This window comes from Salvelinus alpinus, chromosome 4 (assembly GCF_045679555.1).
Source record: "Salvelinus alpinus chromosome 4, SLU_Salpinus.1, whole genome shotgun sequence".
In the NCBI taxonomy this organism is placed as follows: domain Eukaryota; kingdom Metazoa; phylum Chordata; class Actinopteri; order Salmoniformes; family Salmonidae; genus Salvelinus; species Salvelinus alpinus.
In genome coordinates, this window is record NC_092089.1 from 38,267,974 (window position 1) to 38,288,634 (window position 20,661).

At 43.5% G+C, this 20,661-nt stretch overlaps 1 pseudogene; it reads right to left on the bottom strand.

Annotated features, from left to right (window-relative positions):
• Positions 1–20,661, bottom strand: part of LOC139573487 (glutamate receptor ionotropic, kainate 2-like) — a 218,739-nt pseudogene that overhangs the window by 63,013 nt on the left and 135,065 nt on the right.

Genomic DNA, 20,661 nt, shown 5'->3' on the forward strand with positions numbered 1-20,661 from the left:
GTCCTATTTCAACTGAATGTATCCTGGTTCATCTACAGTACTCTAGTTCTATGACACTAAGCATTAGTCAGAGAGCACCAGTGATTTCCTTCAACTCCATTTGATTGGATATGTTCAGCTTCTTCAGCTCAATTCACCATGTCCTGGAGAGCCGAGCTAGTGTAGACTCCTGTGAAGGGTTGTCCAGGCCAATTACTGTCTGTTTTGTCCACCACAGATCCTGCCTGCCTACAGTATTTATGAGTCCCAAATGCCACCCTATTCCCTATATAGTGCACTACGTTAGGGCTCTGGTCAAAAGTAGTGCACTACATGTATCTAGGAAATAGGGTGCCATTTGGGATGCATCCTTTGCTGTCTAGAGATAGGTGGGTCTACATCTACATAACAGCCAACGCTCCAATCACCTCACAGGAATTGGGCCCTGTGTGTGTCAAATTTCTGGGATCCCTCTCCCTCCAGCCTCCGCATGATCAAAACAAACATGGCCGTCGGTCCAGTGTACCACAGTTGAGGGAGATGCAGTGTTATTTAATGGGGTCAGATATTGAGCATTGGCTGCGGCGAGCCTGTTATTTTTCTGCCTGCCTGTGCAGAGCTTATACTATCTGGGTCTTACTTTGTCAAACTTAATGATATAGTCCGTGGGCAGTGTGTGAGAGAGTGTGTGTGTGTGTTTGTTTTAATAAGCTCTGCAGGGGAAACGAGTCAAGCCAGAATCCATGCTGTACACCCGGTCAGGAACGAGAATGGGAGCTGATCTCTCTCTCTCTCTCTCTCTCTCTCTCTCTCTCTCTCTCTCTCTCTCTCTCTCTCTCTCTCTCTCTCTCTCTCTCTCTCTCTCTCTCTCTCTCTCTCTCTCTCTCTCTCTCTCTCTCTCTCTCTCTCTCTCTCTCTCTCTCTCTCTCTCTCTCTCTCTCTCTCTCTCTCTCTCTCTCTCTCTCTCTCTCTCTCTCTCTCTCTCTCTCTCTCTCTCTCTCTCTCTCTCTCTCTCTCTCTCTCTCTCTCTCTCTCTCTCTCTCTCTCTCTCTCTCTCTCTCTCTCTCTCTCTCTCTCTCTCTCTCTCTCTCTCTCTCTCTCTCTCAGCCAAAAACATGTTTGTCATAAAAAATACAACTATACAAACCCTTGTCACACACACTTCTGACAAAATACATTCCCTCCCACGCCCTCTAGCTGTTTACCACCTCATTAATTAAACTTTAATAATTTAAGTAGTGAGGTAGGTCCAGACTCACATGGTCGATCAGCTCCTTGACCATGCCGTTCCACTGGCCCGTGGTCTCGTCCTGGGCCCCGTAGCGGCCGTCCTCCACCAGACGCAACTCGTAGGTGAACCCCAGGATGCTAGCCAGCTCCCTCAGCAGGTCGATGCAGTAACCCTCAAAGCGGTCATTACCGTAAAGGGGCTTGTCCGACTTCTTGAACATCACATAGGGCTCCACCTGTTAGGTTGGAGAGAGGACAGGGGTGGAGGAACACTGGATCAGTCTCTGGAGGTAAGGATTAGTATCTTTTCCAAGGCCTTTCTGTGAGTGTGCATGATGTGTGAGATAGGCTTTGAGCCTGACGTGCCTGGACACACACTGGCTACAGGAGAGAGGGAGGGGAACGGGAGGGGAACAGAAGGGGAAGGACCACTGCTGCTAAAACCAGGAGGGTGTATGTGTGTGTGTGTGTGTGTGTGGAGTAATGGCATGCAGTCTCAGAAATGTGGTACAATGTGCACGAAGTGATGGAAGCATGACCATAATAAGAGATAATCCTCCATATCTCTGACTCGGTCCTCCTCTCCTCTCCTCTAAGGCTGAACATGCTGGCTGGAGGCCTGTCCCCACCAGATGCTTTGTAAATAAGATCAGAGATGCTGATAAACTGACAAAAGAACAGGAGCCAGCACATCCTCTTTGTTAGTACTAACAGCTGGGGAGATGACTAATGTCCTCTTTCACTCTCTGGATCCTCTCTTCCTCTTCGCTCTCTTCCCCTCCCTTTCTCGTTCGCTGCCTCTCTCTCTCTCTTTCTCTTTTTATCTACCCCACTCACCCTCTTTCTTGCTTTCTCCACTATATATCTCTCTCTCGCTTTCTCTCATCTCTCTCTCTCTTTCCATCCCTCTCTCCCCTCTACCCCCATCTCTCTTAGTAAAATCAGGCAGAGAATATATTATCAAACAGGTGTTGTTTACCATATAATTGTGGCATGCCACGATACAAACAAAATCATGTCGGATCTCAACCAGCTTTCACACATTTTACTGGCTCAGAGATTTGATGAGAACAAGGAGATGCTAACACATGTAGTAGCATCTATTGGTCAGTGGTGGAAAAATACCCAATTGTCATACTTGAGTAAAAGTAAAGATACCTTACTAGAAAATGACTCAAGTAAAAGTGAAAGTCACCCAGTAAAATACTGCTTGAGTAAAAGTCGAAAAGTATTTGGTTTAAAATATATTTAAGTATCAAAAGTAAATGTAACTGCAAAAATATACTTCAGTATCAAAAGTAGAAGTAAAAGTGTAAATCATTTAAAATAGCTTATATTATGCAGACAGCACAATTATTTTTTTAAATATTATTTACGGATAGCCAAGGGCACACTACAACACGCAGACATCATTTACATATTAAGATTTTGTGTTTAATGAGTCCACCAAATCAGAAGCAGGGGATTCAACAGGGATTGATAAGTGCGTGAATTGGGTCATTTTACTGTCTGCTAAGCATTCAAAATGTAACGAGTACTAGTATTATTTTCTTTAGGAGTATAGTGAAGCGAAAGTAAAACTTGTCAAGAATATAAATAGTAAATTAAAGTACAGATACAAAAGAAAACTACTTAAGTAGAACTTTAAAGTATTGTTACTTACAGTTGAAGTCAGAAGTTTGGAGGTTGGGGTCAGTAAAACTCGTTTTTCAACCACTCCATTCATTTCTTGTTAACAAACTATAGTTTTGGCAAGTCGGTTAGGACATCTCCTTTGTGCATGACACAAGTATTTTTCCAACAATTGTTTACAGACAGATTATTTAACTTATAATTCACTGTATCACAATTCCAGTGGGTCAGAAGTTTACATACACTTAGTTGACTGTGCCTTTAAACAGCTTGGAAAATTCCAGAAAATGATGTCATGGCTTTAGACGCTTCTGATAGGCTAATTGACAACATTTGAGTCAATTGGAGGTGTACCTGTGGATGTATTTCAAGGACGACCTTCAAACTCAGTGCCTCTTTGCTTGACCTCATGGGAAAATCAAAAGAAATCAGCCAAGACCTCCGCAAGTCTGGTTCATCCTTGCGAGCAATTTCCAAACGCCAAAGGTTCTTCAACAAAGTACTGAGTAAAGGGTCTGAAAACTTACGTAAATGTCATATTTCAGGTTTTTTTCCTTAGGAAAAATACAAAAATAAACAGTTTTGCTTTGTCATTATGGGTTATTGGTGTAGATTGATGATTTACATATTTTTTTATTTTTTTTTACAATTGAATCAATTTTAGAATAAGGTTGTAATGTAAATTTTTTTGAAAAAGTCAATGGGTCTCAATACTTTCCGAATGCACTGTACATGCCGAGTGATATAACTGATTGCTTTGGTTTGGTGTGATTATTCTCTGACCACTACAACCATCTTCGGTCAGGGAATTGAAAGGGATCAATAATATAGCCGACTAGCCTAATGATCTGCTATCCAACTCAGAGATCTCTTTCTCTCTCTTTCTCCCCCTCTTTCTGTCTTGTTTTCTCTCTCTCTCTTTCTCTCCCCCCCCCATCACGTTATGTCTTCCTCACTAGCTTTCCCTTTCTCTCCTGTCTCCTGTATTGGTCCTTTTAAACATTCCCACCCTCTCTATCTATCTATAGACCTTATCAGCAGCTCTCCTCTCTCCTCCTCTCTCTGTTTGTAACCTAGTCAGAGGAGTGGTGAGGAGCCAGCAAAAAAAAAGAGGTTGTTCAAGGGCATAAAGGTGCGATGCATGATGGGTAGTCTGGCAAAGCCACCTGAAGTTTAACTTTGAAGCGAACACGGCCTCTGTGCAGTGCACTCAAAAAGTATTTGATGTACAGTATTTGAAAGGGGGAAAGATTTAGTAAACCAATTAAGAACATCTAGACGAGAGAGAGAGAGAGAGAGAGAGAGAGAGAGAGAGAGAGAGAGAGAGAGAGAGAGAGAGAGAGAGAGAGAGAGAGAGAGAGAGAGAGAGAGAGAGAGAGAGAGAGAGAGAGAGAGAGAGAGAGAGAGAGAGAGAGAGAGAGAGAGAGAGAGAGAGAGAGAGAGAGAGAGAGAGAGAGAGAGAGAGAGGACACTGACAAAGGTGACTGAAAAGCTTCTATAAACCTAACAGAGAACTAAACATTTTACGTTTAAAGTAAATACCCTGCTGTAGCCCTTTCATGCAGTCAAATGACTAGTGGCCTCGTGTGGAATGTTATTAAGTTATACACTACTGTTCAAAAGTTTGGGTCACTTATAAATGTCCCTGTTTTTGAAACAAAAGCACATTTTCCAAAAAAAGCATCAGCATTTGTGGGTTCGATTACAGGCTCAAAAGGGCCAGAAACAAATAACTTTCTTCTGAAACTCGTCAGTCTATTCTTGTTCTGAGAAATGAAGGCTGCTCCAGATACTCAACTAGTCTAAAGAAGGCCAGTTGTATTGCTTCTTTAATCAGAACATCAGTTTTCAGCTGTGTTAACATAATTGCAAAAGGGTTTTCTAATGATCAATTAGCCTTTTAAAATTATAAACTTGGATTAGCTAACACAGTGTGCCATTGGAACACAGGAGTGATGGTTGCTGATAATGGGCCTCTGTACTCCTATGTAAATCTTCCATAATAAATCTGTCGTTTCCAGCGACAATAGTCATTTACAACATTAACAATGTCTACACTGCATTGCTGATTCATTTGATGTTATTTTAATGGACAAAAAAAATTGCTTTTCTTTCAAAAATAAAGACATTTCTAAGTGACCCCAAACTTCTACCATGTAGGGTATATATATTTTTTTTTATTCGCTAGCGGAACCCCTCGCCAACAGCCAATGAAATTGCAGGGCGCCAAATTCAATCAACAGAAATCTCATAATTCAATTTTCTCAAACATACAAATATTAGACACCATTTTAACGATAAAATTCTCGTTAATCCAACCACAGTGTCCGATTTCAAAAAAGCTTTTCGGCGAAAGCAGAACATATCATTATGTTAGGTCAGCAACTAGTCACATACAGAGATTTTCCAACCAAAGAGAGGAGTCACAAAAAGCTGAAATATTGATCAAATTAATCACTAACCTTTGATATTCTTCATCAGATGACACTCCCGGGACAACATGTTACACAATACATGTATGTTTTGCTCGATCAAGATCATATTTATATCCAAAAACCTCAGTTTGCATTTGGCTTTGCCTCCAAAACATCCCGTGAATTTGCACAGAGCCACATCAAATCACAGAAATACTCATAATAAACATTGATAAAAGATACAAGTGTTATTCACAGATTTAAAGATATGCTTCTCCTTAATGCAACCGCTGTGTCAGATTTTTTTTAAACTTTACGGAAAAAGCAAACCATGCAATAATCTGAGTACGGCGCTCAGAGACCAACACAACCCAAGAAGATATCCGTCATGTTGGAGTCAACATAAGTCAGAAATAACATTATATTCACTTACCTTTGATGATCTTCGTCAGAATGCACTCCCAGGAATCCCAGTTCCACAATAAATGTTTGATTTGTTCCATAAAGTTCATCATTTATGTCCAACTACCTCCTTTTGTTAGCGTGTTTGGTAAACAAATCCAAACTCACAATGCGCGTGCAAGTCCAGCGGAAAGTACGGACGAAAAGTCCAAAAAGTTATATTACAGGTCGTAGAAACATGTCAAACGAAGTATAGAATGAATCTTTAGGATGTTTTTAACATAAATCTTCAATAATGCTCCAACCGGAGAATTCCTTTGTCTTCAGAAAAGCAAATGGAACAGAGCTCGCTCTCACGTGAAAGAGCGTCACGAGTTTAAAGCATTCTGCCAGACCTCTGACTCATCCCCCTCTCATTCGGCCCCACTTCACAGTAGAGGCATCACACAAGGCTCTACAGACTGTTGACATCTAGTGGAAGCCTTAGGAAGTGCAACATGACCCATATCCCACTGTATCTTCAATAGGGAATGAGTTGATAAACGACCAACCTCAGATTTCCCACTTCCTGGTTGGATTTTTTTCTCAGGTGTTTGCCTGCCATATGAGTTGGGTTTTTCCCACAGACATCATTCAAACAGTTTTAGAAACTTCAGAGTTTTTCTATCCAAATCTACTAATAATATGCATATATTAGCAACTGGGACTGAGTAGCAGGCCGTTTACTCTGGGCACGCTTTTCATCCAAACGTGAAAATGCTGCCCCCTATCCATGAGAAGTTTTAACAGCCGGAAATCTGGTGTTTCTATGTCAAGCGGTTTTGTTACATTTCAGTCTTCTGTGATGTACTTAAAGTGTATTATTGTGACGCAAACAAAAACAATTATACATTTCAACTCTAAACGTGACATGGTACAAGTTTCTTTTTTTAAGCCCATAACAATGTGTGTGAGATGTATACTTTCGATTCAAAGTAGGTTTGTTTAAGACTACCAAGAAACACTCTGAGTAACCCTGATTTAGCCCACTGCAGTAAAAGGTTCAAATCAAATCAAATGTTATTGGTCACATACACATGGTTAGCAGATGTTAATGCGAGTGTAGCGAAATGCTTGTGCGTCTAGTTCTGACCATGCAGTAATATCTAACAAGTAATCCAACAATTTCACAATAACTACCTTTTACACACAAGGGTAAAGGAATGAATAAGAATATGTACATATAAATATATGGATGAGCGATGGCCGAACGGCATAGGCAAGATGCAGTAGATGGTATAGAGTACAGTATATACATATGAGATGAGTAATGTAGGGTATGTAAACATTATATAAAGTGGCATTGTTTAAAGTGACTAGTGATACATTTATTACATCCAATTTTTAATTATCAAAGTGGCTAGAGATTTGAGTCAGTATGTTGGCAGCAGCCACTCAATGTTAGTGATGACTGTTTAACAGTCTGATGGCCTTGAGATAGAAGCTGTTTTTCAGTCTCTCGGTCCCAGCTTTGATGCACCCTTCTGGATGATAGTGGGTTGAACAGGCAGTGGCTCGGGTGGTTGTTGTCCTTGATGGTCTTTTTGGCCTTCCTGTGACATCGGGTGGTGTAGATGTCCTGGAGGGCAGGTAGTTTGCCCCCGGTGATGCGTTGTGCAGACCTCACTACCCTCTGGTGAGCCTTACAGTTGTGGGCGGAGCAGTTGCCATACCAGGTGGTGATACAGCCCGACAGGATGCTCTCGATTGTGCATCTGTAAAAGTTTGTGAGTGTTTTTGGTGACAAGCCAAATTTCTTCAGCCTCCTGAGGTTTAAGAGGCGCTGTTGCGCCTTCTTCACCACGCTGTCTGTGTGGGTGGACCATTTCAGTTTGTCCGTGATGTGAACTTAAAACTTTCCACCTTCTCCACTACTGTCCCGTCGATGTGGATAGGGGGGTGATCCCTCTGTTTCCTGAAGTCCACGATCATCTCCTTTGTTTGGCTGACGTTGAGTGTGAGGTTATTTTCCTGACACCACACTCCAAGGGCCCTCACCTCCTCCCTGTAGGCCGTCTCGTCGTTGTTGGTAATCAAGCCTACTACTGTAGTGTCGTCTGCAAACTTGATGATTAAGTTGGAGGCGTGCATGGTCACGCAGTCATGGGTGAACAGGGAGTACAGGAGAGGGCTGAGAACGCACCCTTGTGGGGCCCCAGTGTTGAGGATCAGTGGGGTGGAGATGTTGTTTCCTACCCTCACCACCTGGGGGCGTCCCGTCAGAAAGTCCAGGACCCAGTTGCACAGGGCGGGGTTGAGACCCAGAATCTCGAGCTTAATGAGTTTGGAGGGTACTATGGTATTAAATGCTGAGCTGTAGTCGATGAACAGCATTCTTACATAGGTATTCCTCTTGTCCAGATGGGTTAGGGCAGTGTGCAGTGTGATTGTGATTGCATCGTCTGTGGACCTATTGGGGCGGTAAGCAAATTGGAGTGGGTGTAGGGTGTCAGGTAGGGTGGAGGTGATATGATCCTTGACTAGTCTCTCAAAGCACTTCATGATGACGAAAGTGAGTGCTGCGGGGCGATAGTCGTTTAGCTCAGATACCTTAGCTTTCTTGGGAACAGGAACAGGAACAATGGTGGCCCTCTGTTGTGTTTCTGGCAGAACCACAACCTCTCATACAACAAAGATAGGGGCTAACGAGCAGTCAACAATAATTACCAATGTAAATCATTCACCCATGAGGACATCAATTGTAACATACATGAATGCTCCAGTATGCTATTTAAGTCGTTTGTAATGACATGGACAGGCCTTTAGCCCCCCTCCCACTGTTAGACATAAACTGTAATCTCCTCTCTCTGAATAGGCCTCTTTCTCAGTGCTGCCATGTTTTTCATTGGAATATGTATTATCTAGTACAATGAGCACAATGTAGCTATTGTCAGCCCGTTAGCAGCGTATAACCTCTCACCTTCTGTCAACTGTGAAGGAGTGTAATTATCATAAACAGGCAGTGGGCCCATTAACACCTAACACTGTTTTATTAGTCTGCCTGTCTGTCCATAGGACAACAAATGAAAGTATTATACAACACTTGTTTTTCACCATGGTTATATTATTTTCAATGTGGTCCTGAATACATTCTGCGGAAATGTTCTTCACTGGAAATTGAATTATGAGCGGATAACAGAGCTTTAATCCCAATTAATCGTATAAACACAGTGTCCGTGTATGCATGCCTGCGTGCGCATGTGTTTGTGCAGACACGCTTTGTGTGTGTGTGTGTGTGTGAGGGAGGGGGGGGGGGCTGAGGTCAGAACCACAGGAAGTGTCTAACAACTTTACACGCTAGCTACACGCTAGCCACCTGCTACATGACATGCCACCTCCTGATCCTGTCTCGTGTTGTGATCCCCCGCAGATGGAGAACTAGAAGCATCTTTCATTTCAAACAGTGAGGGATTGAAAGAAAATCAAAAAGGACTAGCTAGCTATCTCTGTATAGCAAACCTCATTAAAGTACTTCTGTATTTTATACTGCTGATCTGGAGAGTCACTCACCCTTGAATGCAAAATCACCTTGATTCTTCTAAAATTGAATATGTGTCCCAATGAAAATAATGTGTCCCAATGATGCTGACTCATTTGAGCATTTATTTTAGTTGTATAATGATTGGGCCAGTATGCTACGAGGCTACCGCCTAGAGCAAAGAACATGAGAACCCACTCAGTGCTCTCTACGTGTCATGTAGAGTCATGGAAGACTTCCCATAGGCTCGCTGCTTAATCAAAGTTTAACTCTAAGAATCTGAAATGGTCAAACTAGAAATAGTGATGAACAATTCTGAAATAGCCAAATAATACAACCAATATGCTGTTTATGAAATATATTTTAAATAATTCTGATTTCAAAGTCAATTAGTGAAGATAAATAGTTGCTTGAACGTATGTACCTTGAATAGCTATGAAGAGTGTATGAAGAGATTGAAAAGTTGACTGGTCTATTAATTTATTTAGATCCCCTTTACCTGTTACCTTAGTAACGACTCCTTATCCTTGGGGCCTTGATAAGCACTGTGAAAAATCAGATTCCGCTATATGGGGAAAATGGTTTATTATATAATGCAAACAAAGCTGATTCATTCTCTCTCTCTCTCTCTCTCTCTCTCTCTCTCTCTCTCTCTCTCTCTCTCTCTCTCTCTCTCTCTCTCTCTCTGTCTCTGTCTCTGTCTCTGTCTCTCTCTCTGTCTCGTGTCTCTGCTCTGTCTCTGTCTCATCTCTCGTGTCTCTGTCTCTGTCTCATCTCTCGTGTCTCGTGCTCTCTCTCTCGTGTCTCTCGTCTCTCGTCTCTCTCTCTCTCTCTCTCTCTCTCTCTCTCTCTCTCTCTCTCTCTCTCTCTCTCTCTCTCTCTCTCTCTGTCTCTGTCTCTGTCTCTGTCTCTGTCTCTGTCTCTGTCTCTGTCTCATCTCTCGTGTCTCGTGTCTCTCTCTCTCTCTCTCTCTCTCTCTCTCTGTCTCTCTCTCTCTCTCTCTCTCTCTCGTGTCTCTCTCTCTCTCTCTCTCTCTCTCTCTCTCGTCTCTCGTGTCTCGTGTCTCTCGTGTCTCTCTCTCTCATCTCTCGTGTCTCGTGTCTCGTGTCTCTCTCATCTCTCATCTCTCGTGTCTCGTGTCTCGTGTCTCTCTCTCTCTCTCTCTCTCTCTCTCTCTCTCTCTCTCTCTCTCTCTCTCTCTCTCTCTCTCTCTCTCTCTCTCTCTCTCTCTCTCTCTCTCTCTCTCTCTCTCTCTCATCTCTCGTGTCTCGTGTCTCTCGTGTCTCTCTCTCTCGACTCCTTTGATCCTCGGGGAGCCCGACAGAGCGTGTGTGGATTTGTACCTTTTAATTCAATCCGATCGGCAACTCATTTTTCTCGCAACTGTAGTAAATAAAAATCAAATTCTGTTTCAAGTAAATGTTCTTTATGTCTGGCATACTAAATACCTATTGGCAGAGATGAGCCCATCCCACACGGGAAACAAGGCTATAAGAGGTGTGATCTGTTGGCGAGCACTACTACGATTGGTTCCAGGGTGTGATTCTTCGTGTTGTATGTATGTAATGTGTCAGAGAAGAAGCCTTTTCACATCAGCTGCACCATTTCTAAAGTGAAAAAGAGCATAGTGCAACCTTATCAGTAGCAAAATCTCACACGTGTGATGTGGAGTCATGGTACACATAGGACTACTGCCTAATCAAAGTTGGACTCTTATAGTTAGAAGTGGTCAAACTAGAAATTATGATGAACAACTTTAAAATAATCAACTAATACTACAAAAACCCTATTTATGAAAAATACATATATATACAAAAGTATGTGGACACCCCTTCAAATTAGTGGATTTCAGCAACAGGTGTATAAAACCGAGCACACAGCCATGCAATCTCCATAGACAAACATTCAGAGTAGAATGGCCTTACTGAAGATGTGGCACCGTCATAGGGTCACCTTTCCAACAAGTCAGTTTGACTAATTCCTGCCCTGCTAGAGCTGCCCCGGTCAACTGTAAGTGCTGTTATTGTGAAGTGGAAATGTTTAGGAGCAACAATGGCTCAGCTGCGAAGTGGTAGGCCACACAAGCTCACAGAACGGGCCCGCCGAGTGCTGAAACACATAGCGCATAAAAATTGTCTGTCCTCGATTGCAACACTCACTACCGAGATCCAAACTTCTTCTGGAAGGAACATCAGCACAAGAACCGTTCATCGGGAGCTTCAAGAGATGGGTTTCCATGGCCGAGCAACCGCACACAAGCCTAACATCACCATGCGCAATGCCAAGCGTCGGCTAGAGTGGTGTAAAGATCATCACCATTGGACTCAGGAGCAGTGGAAAGGCATTCTCTGGAGTGATGAATCACGCTTCACCATCTGGCAGTCCGACGGACGAGTCTGAGTTTAGCGGATGCCCGGAGAATGGTGCCTGCCCAGATGCATAGTGCCAACTGTAAAGTTTGGTGGATGAGGAATAATGGTCTGGGGCTGTTTTTCATTGTTTGAGCTAGGCCCCTTAGTTCCAGTTGAAGGGAAATCTTAACGCTACAGTATACAATCAAATCAAACTTTACTTGTCACATGCGCCGAATACAACATGCTTACTTACAAGTCCTTAACCAACAGTGCAGTTCAATATTTAGTTTATTTACCAAATAAACTAAAGTAAAAAATTATAAAAAGTAACACAATAAAATAACAATAACGACGCTATATACAGCAGTCAATGTGCAGGGGTACAGGTTAGTTGAGGTAATTTGTACATGTAGGTAGGGGTGAAGTGACTATGCATAGACAATTAACAGCGAGTAGCAGCAGTGTAAAAATTGAATGGGGGGGGTCAATGTAAATAATCTGGTGGGCATTTGATTAATTGTTCAGCGGTCTTATGGCTTGGGGGTAGAAGACGTTAAGGAGCTTTTGGTTCTAGACTTGGCGCTCCGGTACCGCTTACCGTAAGGTAGCAGAGAAAACATTCTATGACTTCGGTGACTGGAGTCTTTGACCATTTTTGGCCTTTCCTCTGACACCGCCTAGTATATAGGTCCTGGAGGGTAGGAAGCTTGGCCCCAGTGATGTACTGGGCCGTACTACCATCTGTAGCACCTAACGGTCAGATGCCGAGCAGTTACCATACCAGGTGGTGATGCAACCGGTCAGGATGCTCTCGATGGTGCAGCTGTAGAACTTTTTGCCCATGGCATTCTGGATGATTCTGTGATTCTGTGTTGCAATAGTTTGGGGAAGGCCCTTTCCTGCTTCAGCATGAACACAAAGTGAGGTCCATACAGAAATGGTTTGTCGAGATCGGTGTGGAAGAACTTGACTGGCCTGCACAGAGCCTGACCTTATCCCCATCGAACACCTTTGTGATGAATTGGAACGCCGACTGTGAGCCAGGCCAAATCGACCCAACATCAGCACCCGACCTCACTAATGCTCGTGTGGCTGATTGGAAGCAAGTCCCTGCAGCAATGTTCCAACATCTAGTGGAAAACCTTCCCAGAAGAGTGGAGGCTGCTGTAGCAACAAATGGGGGACCAACTCCATATTAGTGCCCATGATTTTGGAATGAGTGTCAACATAATTTTGGTCATCTAGTGTATATTTGAAACAGGTTTGATTTCAAAGTTGGTTAATGAAGAAATTCAGTGACTTGAGTGTCTGTGCTTTGACTAAAGAAACCAAAAGAGGAGCCATGAAGTGTATGAAAAGACAAAGAAATAAAGTAAATAAGCTTGAAAGGCTGATTTGTCTATTCATTTCTTTAGATTCCCATCGCCTGTTACCTTAGTAACAACTCCTTACCCTTGGAGCCTTGATAAGCGTTGTGTAAAATCCGATTCCGCTGAACGGGGAAAAGGGTTTCTAATATAATGCATATATAGCTGATCCCCCAGCCATTACAGGTGTGCAGAGCCAGAGAGACATGTTTGACAGATGATGAGTAGAATATCAACAGGATATACTGTTGCACTACCTACTTATCGTTGATTATACCGTCATTTAGCTTAATGAACCTTTACAGTAGTTATTTGTCAGTGTGAGGTAATTATTGAGTTTTTCACATCTGTCTCATTCATGATCATTATTATACTGTGAGGCTTGTTTGCATTGCTTGTGTGAGTGTGTGTGTAACACAAAGACAACACCAAGGTTAGAAGCACAGATCTAGACCTGAGCACATAACATATTCATATTAAGTCTAAATTTCATAGTTTCTCTCTCGCGCTCTCTCTCCAATTCAAAGGGCTTTATTGGCATGGGAAACATATATTTAAATTGCCAATGGAAGTGAACTAGATAATAAACAAAAGTGAAATAAAACAATAAAAATGTCCTATTATGGCTACTCTCATCTCTCTCTCTCTCTCTCTCTCTCTCTCTCTCCCTCTTTCTTTCTCTCTCTCTAACTCTCCCTCTCTCCCTCTCTCTCTCTCTCTCTCTCTCTCTCTCTCTCTCTCTCTCTCTCTCTCTCTCTCTCTCTCTCTCTCTCTCTCTCCCTCTCCCTCTCCCTCTCCCTCTACCTCTCTCTCTCTCTCTCTCTCTCTCTCTCTCTCTCTCTCTCTCTCTCTCTCTCTCTCTCTCTCTCTCTCTCTCTCTCTCTCTCTCTCTCTCTCTCTCTCATACTAAAAGCCCCTCCCACAAGGGAAACGGGGCTATACCACTACTACAATTAGTGCCCAGGGTGAGGAGGATTCTCTAGTGTAGCCAAGAGGAGGTTGGATCTGTTTATGTCCACTATTATGATTGGTACCCCAGGTGAGGAGGATTCTCTAGTGTAGCCAAGAGGAGGTTGGATCTGTTTATGTCCACTACTATGATTGGTACCCCAGGTGAGGAGGAGTCTCTAGTGTAGTCAAGAGGAGGTTGGATCTGTTTATGTCCACTACTATGATTGGTGCCCCAGGTGAGGAGGATTCTCTAGTGTAGCCAAGAAGAGGTTGGATCTGTTTATGTCCACTACTATGATTGGTGCCCCGGGTGAGGAGGATTCTCTAGTGTAGCCAAGAGGAGGTTGGATCTGTTTATGTCCACTACTATGATTGGTACCCCAGGTGAGGAGGATTCTCTACTGTAGCCAAGAGGAGGTTGGATCTGTTTATGTCCACTACTATGATTGGTGCCCCAGGTGAGGAGGATTCTCTAGTGTAGCCAAGAGGAGGTTGGATCTGTTTATGTCCACTACTATGATTGGTACCCCCGGTGAGGAGGATTCTCTAGTGTAGCCAAGAGGAGGTTGGATCTGTTTATGTCCACTACTATGATTGGTACCCCCGGTGAGGAGGATTCTCTAGTGTAGCCAAGAGGAGGTTGGATCTGTTTATGTCCACTACTATGATTGGTACCCCAGGTGAGGAGGATTCTCTAGTGTAGCCAAGAGGAGGTTGGATCTGTTTATGTCCACTACTATGATTGGTGCCCCCGGTGAGGAGGATTCTCTAGTGTAGCCAAGAGGAGGTTGGATCTGTTTATGTCCACTACTATGATTGGTGCCCCAGGTGAGGAGGATTCTCTAGTGTAGCCAAGAGGAGGTTGGATCTGTTTATGTCCACTACTATGATTGGTACCCCCGGTGAGGAGGATTCTCTAGTGTAGCCAAGAGGAGGTTGGATCTGTTTATGTCCACTACTATGATTGGTACCCCCGGTGAGGAGGATTCTCTAGTGTAGCCAAGAGGAGGTTGGATCTGTTTATGTCCACTACTATGATTGGTACCCCAGGTGAGGAGGATTCTCTAGTGTAGCCAAGAGGAGGTTGGATCTGTTTATGTCCACTACTATGATTGGTGCCCCCGGTGAGGAGGATTCTCTAGTGTAGCCAAGAGGAGGTTGGATCTGTTTATGTCCACTACTATGATTGGTGCCACCGGTGAGGAGGATTCTCTAGTGTAGCCAAGAGGAGGTTGGATCTGTTTATGTCCACTACTATGATTGGTGCCCCAGGTGAGGAGGATTCTCTAGTGTAGCCAAGAGGAGGTTGGATCTGTTTATGTCCACTACTATGATTGGTGCCCCAGGTGAGGAGGATTCTCTAGTGTAGCCAAGAGGAGGTTGGATCTGTTTATGTCCACTACTATGATTGGTGCCCCGGGTGAGGAGGATTCTCTAGTGTAGCCAAGAGGAGGTTGGATCTGTTTATGTCCACTACTATGATTGGTGCCCCGGGTGAGGAGGATTCTCTAGTGTAGCCAAGAGGAGGTTGGATCTGTTTATGTCCACTACTATGATTGGTGCCACCGGTGAGGATTCTCTAGTGTAGCCAAGAGGAGGTTGGATCTGTTTATGTCCACTACTATGATTGGTGCCCCCGGTGAGGAGGATTCTCTAGTGTAGCCAAGAGGAGGTTGGATCTGTTTATGTCCACTACTATGATTGGTGCCCCGGGTGAGGAGGATTCTCTAGTGTAGCCAAGAGGAGGTTGGATCTGTTTATGTCCACTACTATGATTGGTGCCCCCGGTGAGGAGGATTCTCTAGTGTAGCCAAGAGGAGGTTGGATCTGTTTATGTCCACTACTATGATTGGTGCCCCGGGTGAGGAGGATTCTCTAGTGTAGCCAAGAGGAGGTGGGATCTGTTTCTGTTCACTGCGCTTATGGACTGCCCTCTATGCCCATTATGGACTGCCACATGGGCATACTGTGACATTAACCACCAGTATAATAACAGTATGAGGTATTTGAAGTACTGTGACTTTAACAACCAGTATGAGGTCTTAGAAGTACTGTCAATTTAACCACCAGTCTATTACCAATATGAGGTCTTGACAAAATGGCAAAAACTCTTTTGATTAGTTCAGATCTCTGAGGCATTGAAAACTAATTACAGCTCCACCTTTTAAAGAGGGGCTTGTAATCCTTCAGTCTGGCATGAAGAAAATGAAGAGAAGTTGGATAAAAGTGTGCATCAATCAAATGTAACAAACCCAATTATTGTCAGCCCTCCCTCTTTTCTCATCCCCTCAAAGCCATCCGAGATCTCCCCATGACTCAATCCTGATGCACCAATTACAGACATTTAGAGTCTTAACTAATAACAGCAATTCAATCAGAGCACAGCGGCAGCATGCATGGGAGAGGTAAGGCAAGCGCAGCACGGGATAAATAATGACAAACCGCAATTTGGTTGATATTGTTATTTTTACGCTCTGGTTCTTAATAATAGGATCGTAAATTGCCTTAACTTTCTTGATTCTAGAAGCTTACTGTTTAGTCGTGATGAGTCAATTGCGGCGGACTCTGGTATGGCTTTCAGACGGAGGAGATAGGAGGGATGGAGTCGTCGTGTAGCCTACAGAATCCCTACTGCAGCAGAGCAGACTTTCTTTACAACTCACAGTCAACTCCACCCCAACAGATAGACACCACAGGATGGGGAGTGATACGCTCTGTTACGTCTGCTCCTCCCCTCCGGCATACGACGTCGCCAGAGTACTAACCACTGGTTCTGGGATTCATTATTACGCACACCTGGCACGCATCATTACGCGCACCTGTGTATCATTATGATTCACACCTGGACTCCATTACCTTCATAATTTCCTCCCCTTTATATGTCACTCTCCTATGTTCACTCACCAGTTGGTATTGTTCTTGTATATCAGTGTCATGTTCTTGGTTTTATTGTTTTATTAAAACGTTTCACCTGCTTCCGACTCACCGCCCCATCATTACACGCTCATCATTGAAGCAAAGATGTTTTTATAAATCTTCTATAGAGTGAATAATAACAATACACAGGATGTTTATAGTGCTTTTCTAAAATGCCAAAGATGGTTGGATGAAGCCTGAGGAAGTACAGCTGTGAGTTGGTCTGTGTGACTCATAGAGAAGCATTAGAGATCCTAGGGCACTTTAACTTCCCCAAGAGTTCCCCTGAATGTCTGGGTTTAACATCACTGGGTAGAGAAACAACTCCTCAATAGAGGGACTAATAAAATGCTAGAGAGAGAGAGAGCCTTAAACCATGAAATCTTATTTGGCAATCAATCAGCCAATTAGCCCTGCCTGAAACTGTTCTCAACCAATTGGAAAGGGACCTCTCCCCAGCAGTGAAGTGAAGTGTGGACTGGTCATTTAAAAGTGGTGTACTTTTGGCTACTTTCATTCAATTCGCTCACAGGCCAACAACCATCTTGAGAAAATCAAGTGGAGCACTTTTCAAAGAAAACTAAAAAGGAATAACACCTTTTCCAAGGAGTCAATTAAGTCTTAGAGCAGTTATGGGCATTCATAATCACTTATATAGACATGGTAGAACTCTGTTATAGCACCCAGTTAGCTGACAGCTAGTACAGCAATTTAAGTTTTCTATGAATAGACAAAAAGTGTCTACCACAGAGCAAAGAGGGAATGGTACTCACCAGTATGGTGGAGACAACTAGAGATCTGTTGGCTAAGGAGTCTGTGACATTGGATGTCTTCCCTTTCTGGTGGTCTGTCATGTTCAAGCCACTAGGAGGGTCCCATGTTCCAATCTGAGGGGAAAAACACAGACAAAACATTAGCATTTAGTGCACTTCAGTTATATCTTCCGTGCAGAAAAACTGTTCAGGGGAGAGTGTGTCTATGAGAAAATATGATGTGAGGTGCATTATTACAAACACGCACCCACCCACCCACACAAACACAGACACACACACACACACACACACACACACACACACACACACACACACACACACACACACACACACACACACACACACACACACACACACACACACACACACACACACACACACACACACACACACACACACACACACACACACACACACACACACTCCTCTTCCACAGAGGAAGAGGAGTGTGATCAGATCCTAGATCAGCTCTTATATCTCATCCCGCAGGTTAAGAGTTAAGAGTTCAACCTGCTGTCAGCCGTGTCCTAAGGGTGCTGCAGAATTCTGGGAATGTGTGCTTGAGCTGAAGAGGTGGAGTACTGAGTGTATGTGTGTGCATGTGAGTGAGTGTGTAAGGAGGGGTTGGTGGAAGCAGAAAGAAGAGGAGGAGGAGGAGAGGGGTGAGCCTGCAGGGGCCTCTCATCCTGGCTGTGTTATTCTCTTACCCGCTACAGGGCTTCTCATCTCAGCAGACACTCTGCTCTGCAGCACCAACCCACTACAGCCTCAACAGCCCTGCTCCTCTCTCTGATGCCCACTACTGAGGCCTTAGAGATGGCTGCTTTGTAATTGCAAATCAACTGTTTAATTCAGCCTTCATGAGGTTGGAGGGCTCCTGAAGGTTTTTTCATTAATAGAGTAAATTATTCATGGAGGCGCAGACACACGCCACAGAGAGAGACGAGGAGGTCAGGAGCAGCTGAGAGGCACACACAGGGGAGCATGTGTGTAAGGAGGGTGTGTGTGTGTGGGTTGGTGTTTGGATCTGTTGTGTTGGCAAGCTTTTTTTAATGAATTATCTCCTCCATAGACGTGCACACATGGTCATGTATTATAAACATGCACACTCAAACACACACACACACACACACACACACACACACACACACACACACACACACACACACACACACACACACACACACACACACACACACACACACACACACACACACACACACACACACACACACACACACACACACACACACACACACACAGACACACACACACACACACACTCAAACACACACAAACACACACACACACACTCCCTTAGTACCTTCTCCAGTCCATCCTCCTTCAGACTAATCACATCCAGGTCAAAGTCTGTCCTCAAGCCGTTGGTTCTGTTGAAAGTGATCCGCCCAGTCAAGCCATCCCAGTGGGCCTGGAGGAGAGAAAGAGAGAGGGGTAGAAAGCGATAGATGGAGGAAGGGAGGAGAGACAGAGAAAGAGACAGAGAGAGAAAGCGAGAGTGAAAGGGAGAAAGGGAGAAAGGGATGGAGTGAGGAGAAAGAGAAGGAGGAGGGAAAGAGAGAGAGAGAGAGAGATTAATCATAACCAAAGAGCAAGAAGTCACAGGAGCTCACTCATTCTCAGCAAAATAGAGACATTCATTATTCATTAGAGTTCACCTTTAAGCAAGGCATACAAACACACAAAGGTATGCTACACACACACACACACACTGTATATTACTTATTAATACCACATACACACTGTATATTACTTATTAATACCACATACACAAACTCGATACAGTTTTCTCCAGGACACAGACGCTTTTTGGACGTAATTCTGATCGTTGCTTTAGTAACAGTGAGATAGTTATTCCCCAATCTGTAACGATACAGGCACTGCTTTGGAATGCTGAAAATCGAGCATAAAAGTGGCCCTAAGCACTGAACTTGTCACGCCCTGATCTGTTTCACCTGTCCTTGTGATTGTCTCCACCCCCTCCAGGTGTCACTTATTTTACCAAGTGCATTTATCCCTGTGCTTCCTGTCTCTCTGTGCCAGTTCGTCTTGTATGTTTCCAAGTCAACCAGATTTTTCCCCGTTCTCCTGCTTTTTGCATTCTCCTTTTTCTAGTCCTCCCGGTTTTGACCCTTTCCTGTTTCTGGACTCTGTACCAGCCTGCCTGACCATTCTGCCTGCCTTGACCACGAGCCTGTCTGCCACTCTGTACCTCCTGGACTCTGATCTGGTTTTGACCTTTTGCCTGTCCACGACCATTCTCTTGCCTACCCCTTTGGATTATTAAACATTGTAAGACTCCAACAATCTGCCTCCTGTGTCTGCATTTGGGTCTCACCTTGTGCCTTGATAGAACTCTCTTGTGTTACATTGCATAGCAAATGTTGAATTCTGTGCCTTTTTCTTAGAGAAGCAAGAGCAACTGACTTAAAGCGAATGTTATTTCAGAAAGAACCTGTAGTATGACATCTAACGTCATGTTATTACAGGCTCATTAATGTCACATTGTTCCTCTTTGTTGGGAAGAGAGAACTAGATGAAAGAAGATTGTGAATTTCCAAGAAATAACCACAATTACCTGCCTATGTGGTTGGACATGGTTATATTGAAAATAACAGTGGAAATTGGTACCTTTGAATGAATCCGTGTTAAATAGATGTAGTATGTTAAGTGTAATGTTAGCCTGTGATTCAGTGATAGTGTAATGTTAGCCTGTGATTCAGTGATAGTGTAATGTTAGCCTGTGATTCAGTGATAGTGTAATGTTAGCCTGTAATACAGTGGTAATTCAGTGATAGTGTAATGTTAGCCTGTAATACAGTGATAGTGTAATGTTAGCCTGTCATACAGTGGTGATTCAGTGATAGTGTAATGTTAGCCTGTAATACAGTGGTGATTCAGTGATAGTGTAATGTTAGCCTGTGATACAGTGGTGATTCAGTGATAGTGTAATGTTAGCCTGTCATACAGTGGTGATTCAGTGATAGTGTAATGTTAGCCTGTCATACAGTGGTGATTCAGTGATAGTGTAATGTTAGCCTGTGATACAGTGGTGATTCAGTGATAGTGTAGGGAAAGGGGGATGCCTAGTCAGTAGTACAACTG